Source organism: Diorhabda carinulata, chromosome 11, assembly GCF_026250575.1.
Source record: "Diorhabda carinulata isolate Delta chromosome 11, icDioCari1.1, whole genome shotgun sequence".
NCBI lineage: Eukaryota > Metazoa > Arthropoda > Insecta > Coleoptera > Chrysomelidae > Diorhabda > Diorhabda carinulata.
This window is the reverse complement of record NC_079470.1, coordinates 2341764-2357151: the sequence shown is the minus strand read 5'-3', so window position 1 is coordinate 2357151 and position 15388 is coordinate 2341764. Positions and strand designations below refer to the sequence as shown.

Sequence of the window (15388 nt, the reverse complement as noted above, 5' to 3'; positions counted from 1 at the left end):
CTTGATTACAATAAGTGATTTCAAGAGAACGTTTTTGTCCATATAACTTAATGATTACTTAATAAAAAAGGTACAAACGATTATACGTGAGAAAAGGTCAATTTTAAGAGCAATTGTTATTTTCAATCGTAAAAACATGATAAATAAACATTTTTGTATAATTTTTTTCTTCAATATTGTTTCTTATTTTGTGTAGATTATGAAAAAAATATAACAACTTCATTCGATTATTTGGAAAGAAGTATTCAACAATATAATATAATATAAGTCTCCATTATTGTGATTCCCATAATTTTTTTGGTAAATCCTCCGTAAAAAGGAAAACTGAAAAAAAAATCATCGAAATCGGATGATTTTCCAATTTTCTAGAGCCAAAAACGAGGGGACCGTGAAATTATAAAATTACCATAATTTTTAATTCGGAACATGCTAAGTAATGGTTCAATGTTTCAATATTTTTAATACAAATTATTACTTATTTTAGGATTGTCGTATAGTTAATTTCAACATCTACATTTTAAAAGCTAATTTCGTTCTCATCGTAGTTTTCTTATGCTTTATATTTTTTATTTGTTAATTTAGTTATTTGTGTTTGTTTATTAGTTTTTTACAAGCTTTTATCTGCAAATTGTAAACAATTTTTTGATAATAAAGCATTTCTTTCTTTCTCTTTCTTAATAAAATTAGAGACTAGTCTTAACAAATAACGACGTGTTTAAATTGAAGCGTAATAATTTCCACATATGAAAACCGACATTAGTAAATCAAACAACTAGAAAAACATAATGATTATTATTGATATCGTCAATAAATAATATAAAAGGCTGATGCATACTCGTAAATAATATAATAAAGTCGTTTTTTCGTATACACAAAAAACAACTTTTTTCGTTCATAAAAAATCAAAACAAACTAAACCCGCGCGTCGCGTGTTCGTAAACCTCCGCGCGTGCGTTCTACTACCTATTCCTGTACATCGTCCTCTTATAATCTAGTTGAAACGCGGTCGTCGATCGCCTGGTTGCAATTCTCACGTCGCGTCGGGACGCAAGTAGAAATCGCGCCCGAGTCAAAACAAAACGTGCTCCCGAAAAATAATCGCATACAAAGTACCTCGTGCGTGTTGGTGTTTTTTTTTCGGGGGGTGCGCGGAGTGGGTGTCTACCACGTGGGTTAAGATGGGGTAGATACGCAACTGGAAGTGTCAAGTTACGGTTGACAAGTTTTTTAGTGGATAGGGTGATTGGGAATTCCGGTGTTCGATACCGTATGTTTCATTTTATAGTAATTAATTTATTTTTACCTTCATATAAATAACAATCGAAAACTATGTATAAAATAGCGATTTCTATATAAATTTATTATAGTCGAAGTTTTGTAGTCTGATTAATTAGATTCATAAAAATATAATTTTTTGTCTATTAATTTTTATTAATGAAGACATGGTAATTAATATATTGTATGTGTCACTTTCTATGATCATAACAATACCTTCTTAATCAAATATTTTTATAGGGAAGTACATAATCTTCATTTAATATTCCATATCAAAAAACCTTACACATTCATTGTTTATTGATAGTCCTGATTATTTATATCGGTAAAATATAAAACACATACAAACACAAATATTTTACCTCTTCCAATTTCCAAAGCTATTTGTTCAATTTTTCGATAATTGTCCCAGAAACCTAAATTAAAACAAATGATTCTTATTCGCCGCATTTCTTTCCTATACCTGGATGTCTTTGCAATGAACTGAAAGAAATACTATTATTGGCAATGACGGATTCAGGCTTGATGCCGCGTTGTCTTTAATATTAGAATAACTCATTAACTTTGATACAATATTTATATTTAAAATTCACAATAACTTTATTTCCTTAGAATTTTATTTTTAATTATAACTAATTACACATATAAAAGGTAGTAACGTTGGAAAAATAGAAAAAGGTATTTTTTAATATTGATCAATTTTAAAATTTCTTTTCTTGAGTTTGGTCCAAGAAAAAATGTCAAATAAATCATCGTAATCAATTTATTGGACTAGTTAAGCTTCAATGTAATACAAGACCAGAACTTTTACACTTTTCAATGTAGAAAAAGATCTTTCTTCTGAACAATTTGTAGTCGAAATACTCAAAAATTTACGTAAAGTAATATCAACATCTGTCTAAATATCTCGAAGACTACCATTAAATATATCATCATAATCAATTTATTGAACTAGTTGAGCTTCAATAGCCAGTAATGTTAGATCCAAACTTGTACACAAATAGGTTTTCACTCTTTTCAAAGTAGAAAAAGATGTTTCTCCCGAACAATTTGTAGTCGGAATACTCGAACGATTACTTAAAACAATATCAACATCTAGGTAAACATCTCGAAGACAACCATTAATTAATATATCATCATAATCAATTTATTAGACTACTTAGGCTACAATAGAAAGTAATGCAAGACCCATTATGCACGTAAATAATTTTTTACCCTTTTCAATGTAGAACAAGATCTTTCTCCTGAACAATTTGTAGTCGGAATACTCAAAAGATTACTTAAAACAATATCAACATCTGGGTAAACATCTCGAAGACTACCATTAAATATATCATCATAACCAATTTATTGGACTAGTTAAGCTTCAACAGGCTATAATACAAGAGCAAAACTTACAAGTAAATTTTCTTGTCCAGTAAAAGGTATTCTTTTATTTACCATGACTCATCTGGCTGAATTTTTCTAGTTTTCTTGCGATTAGTATCATAACGATAATAATCCAGTTCAGAGAGGGTCTCTCAGTACCATAAATCCAGATGGATTTTAAGTAATTAGGATCTTCGACCTATTAAACAGTACAGTTTACTGAGTTGTAGACCCAGTGGCATCCGCATATGATGCGTTAGTTACGTTGTTGTGTGTCTGAATATCAGCTGTGTACATAAGATAAAGAATCGGACCAAGTGCACTTCCCTGTGGATGTAAATACCTTGTCAAATGCCTGCATGATTTTTAAAAAGGCAGCCGAACAATATTGTTAATCCTCAAAAGATAGGTACTTTTTTGTGATTTTTTCTATGAAGGTATGTTACTCTCTTAATCTAAATTAGTGGTTGAGTATTAGTCTGTTGGCTCTTAGAATCGATTTTATTTTTTCTATAAGTAATTTTTGTTAAAGTTTTGACATGTAATAGGCTAAATGTAAAGCGTAGTATCTTCAGGAGGTTTCCTTGTTCTGGGAATTATTGTAATTTTGACTACCTTTCACAGAATTGGGAAATAATCCGTTCTTAGTACTACATTGTACAATTGCGTTACAAATTTCAACCGCTTATTTGATAGTTCCTTCAGAATTTTGCGCTCTTCAGGTCATAGCAGGGAGAGTTTTCGGGGATCAATAGCTGTATTTTTGACCTGGTTTACGGTAAGTCTCTCTAGGGGAAGTTCTAGTTGATATGGAGATTTTAGAAAATATGATTTCAGCCTCAAGTTGGAGTTGCTCTTTAAAGGGTTGAGCTTGAAGACTAGTTCTGAGTGTTTGGCAAACACATTGGCTTCATCTTGGTTGCTTTATACATATTAACCTTCAGGAATGCGGATAGAATAATGTGTTAGTAGTTTTGATAAACTAATTAAAGTTGTAGTCTTACTTCCCCGGAAGTAATATTCGGCATCAGTTAAAATATATAGAAAACTGGTACTCAGATGGGGTGAACAATCAATATTAAATTGTTTTTACACACGTCTTCAAGTGCAAGCAAGCACGTTTTTCTTTTGGATTTAGGTGTTCAAGAAACGTAGAATCTTGAGGATGTTGTATAATGTTTGTCTAGGGTTCGGTTGCCGCATTCGCAAAGGAAGCAGGAATATTCTGTGAATCCTCATTGCAGGCCCGTAACTAGAGCAACAACTTTTAAGACAACTCAAAGTTTCATTTATAATCATGATAACTAATTTTTTCAAGGATTTGGATGATATTTTCGTACGTCTCCTTCTTATCAACAGAGTATGTAACTGCAATTGATGGTAAGTCATTCCCATTTACCAACAGGACAACTTTAAATCTTGTATATATGAACAGCCTTAATTTATCTGGTTCACACGGCATATTTAGCTCTGTAATCAATGAATTGGAATTAGGCCTTCATCTTCCGAGAAAAATATTTTTAGGTTAGTCTAGTAAGAAGATATTTTCACGTTATTTTCTAAGAGATAAAACTGTTGAAGTCGCGATTCAAGAAGTTGAGATTCCGTCCTAGATTAGTAAGCAGATAATGTTGCCGAGAAACTGAATTTGTATTTCATTTCACTTTTTTTATACTTTCATATAGTTTCAATGTTGCCATACACTTTGCTATAAATTTTATATGTTATCTTCTTCTTTTACTCATGCCGTCTTCTTATTGAAGGTTGGCGACCACGTTTTTAAATGTCCCTCTCTGTCCCTGGCAACATGAAACAATTTTCCGACGCTGGGATTTGTCCATTCCCTTATGTTATGGATCCAGGATTTCTTCTTTCTATCGATGCCTTTCTTTCCCTCTACTCTACCCTGCATTATGTTCTGTAGCACTAGATATTTGTCGTTTAAGATGTGTCCTTTGTAAGATGTTTTTCTTAACTCAATAATTGTCGACAGCTTTCTTTTCGACCAATGCGTCTTAGTACTTCGTCGCTGGTGATTCTGTCAGTCCAGGGTATCTTCAGGTTGCGTCTATAGAACCACATCTCAAATGCCTCAAGTTTATTGATCATTTTCAAGGACCAGATTACTGCTCCGTAAAGCAGTATTGACTACACATAATATTCCATAAATCCTATTCTGACGTGGAGGTTTAGATTTCTGTTTGCAAACATTGAGGAGTACTTGACAAATGTCTTTCGAGCCATTCAATTTAATTTATTACTACTTCCGGCACAAGCATGCGCAGGTAGACAATTGCACCACGTAGTCATTCATTCTACGTCTAATAAACCAGTTGACATTCTTGACTTAGTCGTTTAATCTAAACCAGTAAAGTTGGGATTACGTGGTCGGTGACATCACACTTCCTTCACAAACGGAAGGTGATGGGGTGAAACTGAGGTCATATTATTTGGATTCAGGTGGTCATTTTACATAGGAATCGTCAAGATTAGCGTCAGGGCCGATTTGCATGCAGACCAATGATAATTATTATCGTGTTCTATTATTTATGGATGTATATTATGAACCAATGTACATCATCAGACTCAGTCTCTTCTTTTACGACTGTTACAGAGACTATCCGTATAAGGGTTAATAAGAATTTATTTCCAGTTCTAATTGAGCAGACGGTATTTTTAAGGTCTGTCAAGTTAGCGGTCCAACTTATAAAAAATAAATTTTGACAAGCTCAAAAACTGCCGTTTTATGTACTGAAATTCCCAGAATTTGGGTTCCTTTTTCACAATAACTACTACATAGATAATTGCCGCATGTCATGACGTGATGGTGAAAAATGGCTTTTCCCCGTTTTACCCCTAATGCCAACGAGCCCCGAGTTCCGCAATTATATTTTCGAGTAAGGCAAATCAAGTGGCAATTATCTACGTGCTTTGTTATACTTATTGTTCAAAAGGAACTAATATTCCATTGTGAATTCCACAGTGAAGTTAGCTGGCCAATCCCTGGAATATTGCTTTCCTTCGAACGGATATTCAAACTGAAATCATAGATAATTGCCGTTTCAATTACCATAAAAGAAAAGACAAACTCCGTGTCGGGGATATATGGAGAGAAACGGGTGAAGAGCATTAGGTATATTTTGAAGACATTGGACATGCTTATCAACTTGGGCCACCTCCTGACGTGTTGCTTTTCTTTGTGCGGCTATTTATTTGAAATATTCAAAATTGCAATTTATGAAAATATCATAATCTGGCTTATATAATTTTTGTATAATGTGCGAAGGGGTTTAATAGTACTTTATAACATTTTCCTAACGTAATATCCACCTCACAGCGCTTGTAACTATCCGGTCCTTCCATTTTTTTAACTAATTAATGGCAACAAACACGATTTGGAAATGGCAATTATTCAGCTAGTGAAAAGCTATTTTTAGATTATTTACAAATAGTTGATCGAGGATAACATTTTTGGAATTTCTCATTTGATATTTATTGGTCGCTTGGAAAAGCTTATCGATAATGCGGTCAATAAAGTTCAGGCTTTTGTTGTTTGTTATTTGAAAACTTACCTGTCCTGGAATAGATCCCGACAAGTAGAGGGTATTTAGATCCGCGCTCTCTGCATTTCCCAGGCCCAATGATATTTCCGTAAACGGCAAGAAGTAAAAAGTAGCCCGTCAAGTTGATAAGCATGCCCAATGCCAGCATGTCCCGGCATCATGGTTTGTGTTTTCTTGAAGATTGAATTTGGCAATTATCTATGATTTCAGTTTGAATATCCTTACAAAGGGAAGCAATATTCCAGGGAGTGGCCAACTAACTAACTTAACTATCAATGTAGCGAGCCACACCCTTGAATATTAGTTCCATCTTGCAACAAGTGAAACAAAGCGGGTTGATAATTGCCGCTTGATTTGCCTTCCACGAAAATATCATTGCCGACCTCAGGACTCGTTAGCATCTGGGATAAAACGGGGAAAAGCCATTTCTTACTATTAAATCATTCCGGAATTCATAAGTAGAAATGGTCTGGATCTAGAAATCCCGTTTTGCCCCGGATGCCAACGTGCCCCAGTGTCGGCAATGATATTTTCTTGATCGGCAAACCAAGTGGTAATTATATTTTAGTTATTGTAAAAAGAAAAACCATTTCCCAGGGAGTGGTCAGCTATCATGATTCTCAAGTTAACGTACAAAAACGGTAGTTTTTGAGCTTTTCAGAACAATTTCTCTACTTTTCCCTACTTCAAAAACAAAAGTTAATAAAGTTAGGTACATAAGCTAGTAGTTGAAAAAAATGTATTTGCTTTGTAGACCATATTTTGCTTTTGTTTTCTAAATAACTATTTTGGTTAATTCATAGCACATGTGTTGTTTCTTAAGAGCTAAAATCTAAATCCTAAAAATAGATCAAAACAGTGTTTAAACGATGTTCCGAGCGAGCGTATCAAGTGGTCAGTTCAAAAGCCCGATGAATCAGAAAATGTACCAAAAGGGAGTCATATTTATGTGTAAATTTAGACACACTCCATGAAATGCACTATTATTATCTGTTTTATTAGAACAAGATTGAATGCACTTCAAAGTCTTGTATTATTTTTAAAACGCATTAAAGGATTGGACGAATTGTTTTTCATTTCAACTTAGTATGATGCAGCATACTAATCCCGTTTAATCCGAATCAAGTTAATTACGAGGACGGTTCGATAGATGAGGTCGACAACATTTTCTCTACGGTGATTATACTGTTACTTTGCGCCATATTTCTGATATCATATGTCAAAATTTCACAAAAATGTGCAGACAGATTAGTTTTAACCCATTAAGTACCATGAGTCCCATTTGGGGATTGCGCAGTTTTGCTCTACAGTAATTTCATTTTGTTGATTTGTTATGTGTGAGTTGTATCGTTCGCACTGTTAATTTGTTTCTCAATTGTAAAAATATAAATCTGAACCTGAATCCGTCAATTCTTTGTTTTTAAACAAAAAGACTAAGTACATTGCACTAAACTCATCCCGAGTTACTAAACTCTTAGTTGTTCTTGTTATTTTTGTGGTTATGTTCGAACATATTTCTGATTTTAACATGATAGGATGAAAATTTGTTATATTCTTGTTGGTCTGAATCTGATGTGTCATCAATATGTAACTCCATATACTTATACGATTTGGGATCGTGATTCATATCATGTTGAAATCATAAGTCAGATATGCGTATATCGTCTGTTTCTTTCTCTTTTTAGTTGAACAAGTTTTTCACAGGAATGGCCTATAGAGAATGTATGTCTGTAGGAGACCTTGAACAGATATTAAATAATCTTAACTTTTGAGATAATGATGATGTTAAAACCATTGATATTGTAGAATTACCACCAGAAGATGTAGATGAAGTCACAAATTGCAAGGATGTTGACAAAAATGTATTGGAAAAAGTTCCTGGGACGCTGGAAGTTCACAGTATTCATGCAGAATATAATATCGATGATGGTCCGAGTACTTAGGGTTACCAGCCAACTAGAAAAACAACGTTACCTAGGGTAAAAAAATCTTGAAGTACATAATATCCATCCAGAACATGATTCTGGTGAGAATTCGATTACATCAATTCTTCATCAAAGTAAGAAAAGAAAGTCAACAATCCCTGATAGTACTGAGACACAACCAGTTAGGAATACAAAAAAGAATATAGAAAAGATAGTTTCCAAATGGGGAAAAATAGAACCATTATTTTCTCTACAAAAGAAAAGTACGAGCACAGGATTGATTAGAATACACAACAATATAAAAATGAAATTGAAGGGAAAAAGTCCTCATGAAATTTTTAAATTATTTTTTGACGACGTAATTTTGGAGCACATCGTCAGTGAAACCTCAAAGTTTGTTTCTCAAAATAAAAATCTGACGTTTTTCTTTGAACTGATGTGTGAGAGCTCGCATTGTCATGGCGAAGAATGAATCGTCTCCTGCGATTGGTTTTCTTAATTTTTCGAGCACTTCTGACAAACACATGCTGGTGTACCAATCCGAATTGACCTTTTTACGTTGCTCTAATGGAATGGTGGCGACATATCCAGTTATTCCGAAAAACCAGGCACCATTTGCTTCGTAGTTCTTCGTGTGCGAACCACTTTTGTTGGATTTGGCTTGTCTTATAAGACCCAAACAATCGATTGCTGCTTAGTTTGGGATTGGTCGCCTATCGCGATGATATAAACGTCTTTTGAAGCAGTATTTATCGCATATTAATGCCCAAGTATGCCTCAATCTCACGGTAAGTCACGTGACAATTTGATATTAGTGTACGCATAGCATCGATGTTTTCTGACACAACAACCAATTTTGGACTACCTTCACGAAATTCATCCTGCTGCGAAATACGAAAACAGTTTAATTTGGAAAATAAGCGAAACCCGGTAGCTGATGATAGTGTTTTATCACGAATTCATCGGCACACTGCTGTTTGTTGAATCCACTTCGAAAATTATCGCACGAAAACGTTCGCGATTAAATTTCATTTTTTGATCAAGATTAATATTTCAAGTAACTATAAACAATGCAAATAGCACTCATATGACACGTTCACCATTCAACATCTCAAAACTTTATGATGGCAATGTAAGATTTGACATATTCAAATCAGTGTTGCTATATCTCAAACCCTCATATTCCAATTATATTAGTCAGGATCTACAGTAGTACCATTGCCTCTTCGGTGGTTTAGTGTATTCATTCATTTATGCATCGATATGAAATCCACGCTATAACCTTTCTTATTCATACAAAAGAACCCCAGAAATGTTGACTCAATATTCAGTACACGGTTGATTACTATGCCTGGAAGGTCTATTTCTAGACCTACCTCTACCTCTACCTAATGAATTGTGTATTTCTTCATTTTCGAAATTTTTTTTGAAGAGACTTCCATCTATTTTGTTTTCTATTGTCATCGATCTGCTTAGATAACTTTCCATTTCATCTTCAGATTCACTTTGATATATCTTATTTCCAGGTTTATTTCACTGTCATATCAAATAAATAATAAGTATCAATGAAATTTCTTAGACATATTTAGGAAATAGTTAACAGATATAATACGCATTAACACAATATTAACGAATATTCACGTTCAGTGATAGAACAAAAATAGTACAAAACTATTCAAGTAATATCACTTGTTTCAACATTGGCAATGAGAAGGCAGTGGAGTACAATCAGCTGATGACAAAAATGAAGAGCAAAACATACCATTCGGCTTGTTACGTTTTTCTTTAAACATTTTGAATATTTCTTTTTTCACGTATTGTGGCACAGTAGTCACTTCGGGTTTACTCATTCTAACAATCGAGTTTTTGAAGAAATTAATTTGTTATCGTCCTCACACTCCATAAAAATGCAATAAAACCTTGGAATGTATTCTAAATCGTCCTCCACCTATCTATACTTAAGTGCTCAAATCAAAGTGAAATTGTGGTGATATCATTCTTTATATTCGTTGGTAATTTTTTAATCATTTTTCTGCTCACAAAAATTCCAGTTATCCTTTTGTTTTAAGCAAATTTTGTATGATAGTTTTCATATGAATTCGTAACACCCCTCAACTGGATTCCCAGATGTTTTTTGTTGTATTTGTGGCTCAAACTCCAACCTAGCAGCTGTAGAATTGCGAGGAAAAAACAGCATAGTCGGAGTTCCTTAACCAAATTTTGTGCCTTCTGGAATAATTACATAATAAACTGAGAAATAGATGACTGATGATTATAACAATTGTCCGCCGTGAATGCATTTTCGAAAACAAATACCTATTAAGACACTTAGGCTCAAAAACGTTATTATTACGCGATAAAAATTCAAGGAAGCCGAGGAAAACTTATACAAATATTCGGAAATGGCTTTGCCACGCATATACACTACCGTTTGTAGTTTTTAAATATTTTGTCACATTAAGATGGTATACAAATTGATTCTTTAATTGCGAATTATTTCCTCGGTATTTAAGATTGAAGTTTTGTCCCAGTGGGAGCAAGAGCGTGCTGTGAGTTATATTATTTGGACCAAGACATATTTTTGTGAAGTTCATGTTCGAATTGTTCTCGTAGTCACAAATTCAGATAAGTTTTACAATGGGCAAAACCAATGAACTATTGGTTGAAATTCCTGGATTAATCGCAATTCTAGGCAAAAGAAACGAATCAAAAATACCTCGGCGTATCGTAGACTACAACGTTAAATAAATTATATCCACCAAGAGCTTTGGCAATAGGAAACGTTCAAGGCAGCTTCGAAAAACCACAATCGTTAAAGATAATCGGATTGTATTGATTATTAAAGTGATAGTTATAAGGTAGTGATCCGTTCCTATTTTATCGCCATCATCTCAGTATTACTACTTGATAATTATTGAACTGATTTATGTTGGAATACAATAATTGAGTATCACGCAATCTAAATCATAGAATTCGGATTTTATTTTATTTAAAAATTAGAACATATCATAATTTTGGGACATTAGCTATTTATACGATTATACTAATAATTTAGGATCAATATTCATCATTTTTCGTTAGAATTATCACAATTATCCTTCTCTAACTACCAAAACTAGTAAGACAAATATGAAAGTGAATCGAGGTGGACTGTTCAATCTCACAGATAAATTAATTTTGCTTCTATTTACGGCGTAGCCCTATTTACAAGACGGTTCTGGTAATTAGACCATTAGTGTTCCAAAAATATCGTCGAGGAAGAGACGTAGGAGACGTGAGCAAACTTTAACTTGGCTCAACTGTTTATTTTCTAAATGTGACACATTAGTTCCATAAAAAAATGTGTGACTAATTTTACAAAGGAAGCCACTAAATTTCGTATATGTTGTAATAGCGGCGCGAATTCAACATCTTTTCTCTACTAATCTCTTCAAAATATATTCCAGAATAATAATAAATTTTTCATTTATACAGAAAAATTAACCGTTTTCCAAAACCAAAACTTTATTTAAGAATGTATCAAGCAAACGGCTTTTCTACGTACAAACGCAGAATTTATCACATTTCAGTGGCGATTGCAATTATGTTTATCTTCAGGAAAGCTAAATCAGAAATTATCATGGATTAATATTTTTTCCTGACTTTCATTACAAATGATATTTCATCCTCCCAAAACTGTCGATATTGGATTAAAGGATTATGTAATTGAAACAATAAGGCAGTTTTTCAAAAAATGACTGAATGGTGTGCTTTGTCATAAGAACTGATTTCGTCCGTTCATTCCTCATAGAAGAACTTTATTTTCATTTTTAAGATTAATAGGATTGGTCTGCTTTGTTATATTCCATCTCTAAATATACGAGAATATATTGAAAAATTTTTAGCCTACTATAGAACCAAACAAAATTTCAATATCAGAACACTAAGTCACGAATTTTTTGCATAGCAACATTAGATTTGTGTGCAGGGACGTTGTCCTGCAAAAACAAAAACACCTTTGGATAGCTTTCCGCGTCTTTTCTCTTCAATTTTTTCCCGTAGAGTATTCAGTAATGTCTCCAGTTATTGTTCTACCCTTATCCAAAAAATAATCATGATTACTCTATGGCAATCCCAAAAAACTGAAGCAAGAACTTTTCCAGCAGATTTTTAGACACGAAACTTCTCAGGTCTTTGAGAACTAGAGTGTCGCCATTCCATCGATGTAACTCAAGTCTCATCCATAGTAACAATTCGGTTTAAGAAGTCTACATAGTTTTCAAATCGAGCACAGATCGATTGGGATGCTTCTACCCTTGCACGCTTTTGGCTTGCAACATTCAAACATTTGGGGATCCATTTTGCAGCAATTTTTCTCATGTCCAAATTAACGTGAACTATATGATGAACCCGTTCGTATGAAATATTTAGTGCTTCAGATCAGATCCGTTTTAGCCCAATTCGACGGTCTGATAAAATCATTTCATGAACTGCATCGATATTTTCGGGGCCTTCACTAGATATCTTAAAATTTTTTAAATGATATCAATTTCTAGAACTAAACATAAATCAAAACTTGTTAACAATATTATTATTATTCAGTGAATAAATTAAAATAATGTGAATAACATAGGCATAGATAATTATACCTAGAATATTATGTAATATCAATATTTACTTCACCCTATTTTATAATAGAACATTATTTAACGGGCGATGGTGTACAAAGGTCATAACTCATGCAAATAAAGTTTGGTTGTAATTAAGAATCAAATTCAAAGACATTTTTCTCATAATAACTTATTTTTTCCAACTTTTAAAGTTAGTTAAGTTAAACACTTAGTCCAGTCTATTCAAACTTTTCAAACCTTCCAAATAATATTTGTCGTCTTTGTCTGAAGACAATATTTCCTGCAGCTTAAACATTAAGGCTAGGAACCGGGAAAAAACACTGTGGGCCAGATGAGGTGAATACGGTGAGTGGTCAAACAATTTGAGTTGCAATTTGTAAATTTTAGCTATTGCGGTCATCGGAGTGTGAGAATTTGCTTTGTACTATTGGGAAGGCTCTTTCTTTTTTTCAAATATAATCGGTGCTCGGTATTTTGATACTCTCCTCTTAATGTGTTGAGGAAAAAATCTCATAACTATCCTAAAAATGGCCCATTTGCCGGCCGATGAGACCGCCTTTTTCGGAGCAGGTCCACCCTTCATCCACTGTCTTGATTATTTTCTGTTCCAAATTGTCAAGGTTGGTCCAGGTTTCATCTACAGTAATAAACCGATTCAAATGATTCGATCAATTTGATTAAACCGCATGAATCAATAAGGCCTGGAAAATGTTCATTCGAGTTCATTCATAATTTTTCAGACACTATATGATAATTGCATTATTTTGATATGCAAATAACTTCTTCTATTTCTCAAATCATAAGCTTTTTCGATAATATCGTCGGCTGCTGCAATTTTTAGACGTATCGAACACTCGTTGAGTCAAACTTATAAAGCCACGTTTGAATTCACATGTCCATATTCTAAGGTTAATAAATGATAAGTTTCCGGAGAGTTTCCGTACACAGTGTTCATTTTATAGACTATAGTACCTTCATACGCTAGCTTTTTGTTGATGGGCTAAGTAAAACATCCTTGTTAAGAGATTTCTTTTCTATTTCGTGCTTCTCGACGATGATTCTATTTTTCACAGAACTTCGATTAATACTTTACAAGCAATCCGTACATTTTTGTGTTAGTTAAAGGTGAGGGGCCTCCAATGCGTTGAAACGTAATAAAAATATATCTACAAATCACTAGTTTGTTTTCAAATAACACATTCAATAACAATGAGAGAGAGAAATGCTTTATTGTCAGATAAAACAAATAAAATAAAATTTCAATATACAGAAGGAAACCATAATGAGTAACAAAATTATAGGTAATAGTAATAGGAATAATATATATATTCGGATTTTTTGCAATTTTTAACAATTTATTTCTTTAAAATCATTTCCCCTGCCTTGTTAATATCACTAACAATCAATTTTTGATTATCTGCAAATTGTTCCCACTTAATTGACATTCAAAAAAAGATTAAGCCTAGGTACATTTACAGACTTAAGGTTCCTACTGTCTTCTGAACTCCTATGCTCACGTTGAGTTTTCCATAAAGTCCATAAGGACTTTATTAAAATGACAACTGTTATGATATATAATAACACCGTTTTCTGTGTTGTAGAAATTTCGTCCTATACCTTAAAGTTTTTGTTCACCACTCCATTATCCTGAACCTCTCGTTTCGATGCTTTACCTCCCATATACCTTAGTCAACTTCCAAAATTTATCTATGTAACTATGTATTTGTTGTAATCACACCAAACATAAAAATTTTTCTGGATCTCCATGTGTTGGTTGAAGGTGAGTGGCCTCTAATCCGTAGGAACGTAATAAAACCATATCTCCAAAATAACTGATTTATTTTCAACTCACGCATTTAATGATAATAAATAAACAACTAATAGTATCTAACACGAGTACTGATCGTCATCAACTTGTATGATTAACCGTAATATACGTATGCCTAACCGCAATAAAATTTTCCATATCTATTCAGCTGATATATATCGAACCGCGTTGGAATTTTGAAAATTATCGACGTTTCGGTTCCCAATTTGGAGCCATTATCAAGAGAAGGGTGAAGACCGATTCCATGATCTCGATCTGCCTTCACCCTGCAACGAATCACACCTTTTCTTGGTTGATTCCAAGCCTCAATCTGCCTACTATTTGGAATTCCACCGAGGAAATGAAAAGCTGAAACAAAAAATGTGCAATTATAAAAATAGAGAATAGAAATAAAAATAATATGTTTACCTTCGAGAACACTGTTAACACTAACACAATCACTGCTGGTCTTGAGCTAAGTTAGCTAGTTAACCTTGACTTTACTTAATCGTAAGTTATAGTTATAAAATGTTGTATATTAGCGTCGCGTTTCTAACGGGACCTATTTTTTAATTGACTTGAATTATACGTTTTGGATTAATCGTAGCTTACAATTAACCTTATTAGTTTTTAACCACCTTCTGATTTAATAACCGTCACATTATGGAAAATCAAAGTATCGTTGGATATAAAATTAAGTTACATAGAAAATTCCGACATTAAGAACACCAAATAAATCGTTTCGTTAAAAACTCTTATAGTGTCATCTCATCCAGTCATTCTGAAAATTCTCTAAAAAACTCACACAGCCATTGAACATCCACCCCATTCGCCCGATTT

The 15388-nt window shown here is 33.3% G+C and overlaps 1 protein-coding gene across 1 annotated transcript in view; it reads left to right on the top strand.

Annotated features, from left to right (window-relative positions):
- Nucleotides 1-993: 993 nt before the first annotated feature.
- Nucleotides 994-15388, top strand: part of LOC130899764 (protein sickie) — a 551159-nt gene continuing 536764 nt past the window's right edge. Inside the window, exon 1 of the mRNA XM_057809948.1 lies at nt 994-1267. The gene's annotated coding sequence lies outside the window, so the exon portion shown is untranslated. The remainder of the gene's footprint in view (nt 1268-15388) is intronic.